Raw genomic sequence first — 4,243 nt, 5'->3', positions numbered from 1 at the left:
ATTACAAAACCCTAACCATGACATACAAAGCCATCCACAACTTGTCTCCTCCATACATCTGTGACCTCGTCTCCCGGTACTTTCCTGCATGCAACCTCCGATCCTCACAAGATCTCCTCTACTCCCCTCTTATCTCCTCTTCCCACAATCGCATACAAGATTTCTCTCGCGCATCACCCCTACTCTGGAACTCTCTACCACATCATATCAGACTCTCACCTACCATCGAAACCTTCAAAAAGAGCCTGAAGACCCACCTCTTCCGACAAGCCTATAACCTGCAGTAACCACCGATCGACCAAACCGCTGCACGACCAGCTCTACCCTCGCCTACTGTATTACCACCCATCCCTTGAAGATTGTGAGCCCTCGCGGGCAGGGTCCTCTCTCCTCCTGTACCAGTTATGACTTGTATTGTTTAAGATTATTGTACTTGTTTTTATGTATACCCCTCCTCACATGTAAAGCGCCATGGAATAAATGGCGCTATAACAATAAATAATAATAATAATAATAGTGCCCGGGCATGCGCAGTTGAAAAAGCCGGTCCGGCGCTGCAAAAAAACGTTGCAGCCAACGTTTCTTGCAGACGCCGGACGGCGCATGTTTGCCGTATCCGGCAAAACCCGGAGGTGCCGCATGTCCATCCGGCAAGATGCGGCGATCATTACATTCAATTCCGGATCCGGTTTACACAAATTTCGCCGCATCATGCCGGATTTAAAAAAACGGATGTGTGAAAGAGGCCTAAGTTGCACCACAGCTACTTCCGCTGCCTCTGCTTCTGGCCGCACACAGCCGGAATCTCCCTGACGGATGTGTGAAAGTAGCCTTAGAGTCCACACCAATCGTATTTAGTACCTATAATAACACCAGACATAGCCATATAAGTGATTGGAGCAGAGGGGGTATTTCAGGTCACTACAGCCCTTGGAATTGCTACTTGAGCGATTCCCTCCTGCACCAGCATCATATAATAATATTACCAGCTGATGTCATTAATATGCCCTGCGGCACAGTCCGATACAGAATGAGCCTATGGGTGATGGCTGCACATATGGGGTCTTCACAGAGGTGCCAGGAATATGCACCAAGCATTATCCATTGTGGAATTGTACTCAGGCAATGAATATGCAGAATAGCAGTGAGGTATAATCCATGCGCAGAAGAGCAGAGCGCAGGGAGCCAGGAAGTGTGCAGGGCGCCCCCTCCCCCACCACCGCTGCAGCCGAGCACTGCAGGGCCCCCAAGCCACGTCCTGCACAGCGCCCACTGCCATGTGCACCCCGGCCGGACCGCTGCACAGGCCACCGCTGCTGCCTACCTAGTAGTGATGTGTCGTTCATGAACGATCCGAGAGAAAGAGCCAGCTCACCACTGGCAGCTGAGCCAATTGTATTTTTTTTCCCTGCTGTTTGCTTCTTCCTGCTGGGAGGAGCTGAGGAGGAGACCGAGTGTACAAGTGGGGCTGTTCTGCATGCGATACTACCTCAATGATTCTTACTGGAACTAAAGTTAGTATGTAACCAGTGCTGCAGCCATATTCTGTATAACTTGCTGGGAATTGTAGTGCTGTGCACAACCAGCAGGAAAAGTTGGTAGCATTTACACGTTTTAAGTAGAAGTAAACTAATTTTAATATTTAACCTGATTTAATCCCTTTCCGACGTTGGGTGTAATAGTACGCCCACGTTGGACTCCCACCCTTTTTTTGAACAGCAGACGTGCACGAAACAGCCGCAGGTGGAATCACAATCCATCCGCAGCTATTCACCCATTAAATGCCGCTGTCAAACACTGACAGCGGCATTTAACATACATTTCTGGTAATCGCGCCGGAAACCCGCCCATCGATGACCCTGTCACGTGATCGTGGGTCACTGATGGGTTGGCATGACAATCAGAGGTCTGCTGGAGACCTTTATGGTTGTCACTGCCAGATTGCTATGAGCGCCACTCAGTGGTCAGTGCTCATAGCAAGTGAAGTATTCTGCTACATGAAGGTGATTTGATCATCGCCTGTATGTAGCAGAGCAGATCGAGTTATGTCAGCTTCTAGTCTCCCATGGAGACTATTGAAGCATGCAAAAAGTAAAAAAAAAAAAATCTTTTAAATATAAACGTTCAAATCACCCCCCTTTCACCCCATTCTATCCATAAAAAAGGATTAACCTTTTCGCTAAACGGCGTATCGAGAAAAAAAGTAAAAACAGGAGAATTATGGTTTTCTGGTCGCCACAACTGTTAAACATTGGGTTCCTGTCACTGCACAGCAGGAATCCCAAGCCTTGCTTCTGGCAGTCTCCCATTCCACTCCAGCCGCAGAGAAGGTTATCAGCAGACTCGTTGGTCCAGGCGCTCTGCTCAGACTATCTCCATGGGTTTGGTTGCAGCTGCCACCTTTGGCCCAACTATAGCAACGCATGCTGGTCAGCAGCGAGTCTCCAGGGACTAAGTCCTCCTGGCGGTCCACTGAGCATGCCCGTGGAGTGATCTCCCATTGGAGATCGAAGGTCATGTGCTCAGGTCCTTTTCCAGCTCGGATTGGTCCATCCGAAAAGCCAGGAAGATCCCGGAAGCACGCGGCTATAAAAGGTTCGCATGGCCGCTCGGCCATGCGCTAGTATAGACTGCATTACCAGACTATGAGGAGTGAGTGTTATATGCAAGTATAAATGTCTCTGGTGAATGACTCATTAAGAAACCGCTACCCTTGGTACGCATGTGTTGTGCAGCCTAGCCTGTTAAGCGCCCAGGCTTAGGTGAAGGTAGGACAGAGTCTGAGACAGACATCAGTCTCCATCAGTGACTCAGCATGCCTCAGTGCACGTGCTCTATACTCCGTAGTCAGCGTCTATAGCGGCATCCGCAGTTGCGACGCCATGCGCTCAGAAGGTCTAGAGGGACTCTGACCCCGTGTCCTTGGGGCAGAGTTCTGTGACCTGTTATGAATGGGTCACCGAGGAGGAAAAAACCTAAAGATGCTAAGCCCAGAAAAACCAGAGAGGTTGGTAACTATGCAGATTGCAGATCCCTGATCCTAACCACACAACTAGCAGCAGCCGTGGAGCGTAACTACGATGAACCTAGACGCCTCGGCACGGCCGGAGGACTAAATAAGCCTAAAGCAAGAAAAGGGGAAAACTAACTGCCCCAGAGCAGACCCCAAAAGAATAGCCAGCCCCCACAATAGGCTGAGCAAACGATGGGGCCCAAACTAACTAGAAAGGAGAGGAAAGGAAAGACACTGTCAGCAATCTGCTCAAAACCCTACAAAATAATGTCCAACACTTCTGATAACAAAATTAACCCTGAAGTCACTAGACTTCTCCCACTATATCAGCACTCTGAAATATTCTAAAACAGAGCAAAAAGAGGCCAATCTAATAAGGGACAAAAAGCAAATTGGCAAATACAGATAAATAAGAGTGGAAATTCAGCACAGCCCCAGCCGGGGCTGGCTGACCACACAAAAAACTGAATAGAACAACAAAATCAAGTGTGAACATTAGCAGAGAAACTTAGCTTGAGCTGACTGGAACAGAGCTGAGAACCAAGACCTGACAAGCAGAAGGAATCACCAGCACCAGAGTAGGGCGTCGGCTGTCTTAAATTCAATCTGAGATTCCTGATGTCCAATCGTCATCCTCATTATCAGGTGGCAGATCTCTACTGATTAAATCAGCCTCACTACCTTCTGTACCACCAGAGGGAGCCTGGAAGGAGAACTCACAACTGGTAGACCAGAAAATGAACTCAAAGCAGTGACCACTTTCTGTGTGCTCATTGGCCGGGCTCTGTGAGCTAAACAGGCTCCGACATTTATGTTCAGCGGTAGTGCGGCTCTGTGAGTTAACAGAGTTATCTCCTGTTCTCACTGGGTGACGTTAACCCACGTGTGACCTTTCCACACCGTTTTATACTCCCGCCATTACCTAGCAGCAGTGTACCACCTCTGCACGGTGGACGTCGGGCTGCGAACGCACCTACTATTATTTTATAATTTGGTGCGTTCCGCCAGCCCTAACATTATACTAGCGCCAGGGTCTGACTAGTAATGGCGGATGAACAGCAACTGCTGCAGTACATCCGGCAGCTGCAGGGCAGGTGGACGGCTCTAAAGCGTTCAGCCTCAGCTGCGGATGTTACTGCGGTCGCTGTTCAGGCAGCCACAGAGGCTGTCTCCCGTGTGACTACTGCCATCCCTGCCCCGACTTTGTCCCGCCTCCCGCTGCCTGAGAAG

General features: G+C 49.5%; 1 protein-coding gene across 1 annotated transcript in view; it reads right to left on the bottom strand.

The window, feature by feature from the left end:
* Window positions 1-1,481, bottom strand: part of TRIQK (triple QxxK/R motif containing) — a 187,434-nt gene extending 185,953 nt beyond the window's left edge. The window contains exon 1 of the mRNA XM_073550495.1: window positions 1,325-1,481. The gene's annotated coding sequence lies outside the window, so the exon portion shown is untranslated. The remainder of the gene's footprint in view (window positions 1-1,324) is intronic.
* Between the last annotated feature and the right edge of the window lie 2,762 nt (window positions 1,482-4,243).

The sequence above is a fragment of the Dendrobates tinctorius genome, unplaced genomic scaffold (genome assembly GCF_039654945.1).
Source record: "Dendrobates tinctorius isolate UK_male_01 unplaced genomic scaffold, ASM3965494v1 ptg000165l, whole genome shotgun sequence".
NCBI lineage: Eukaryota > Metazoa > Chordata > Amphibia > Anura > Dendrobatidae > Dendrobates > Dendrobates tinctorius.
This window is presented reverse-complemented; position numbering and strand designations above follow the sequence as displayed.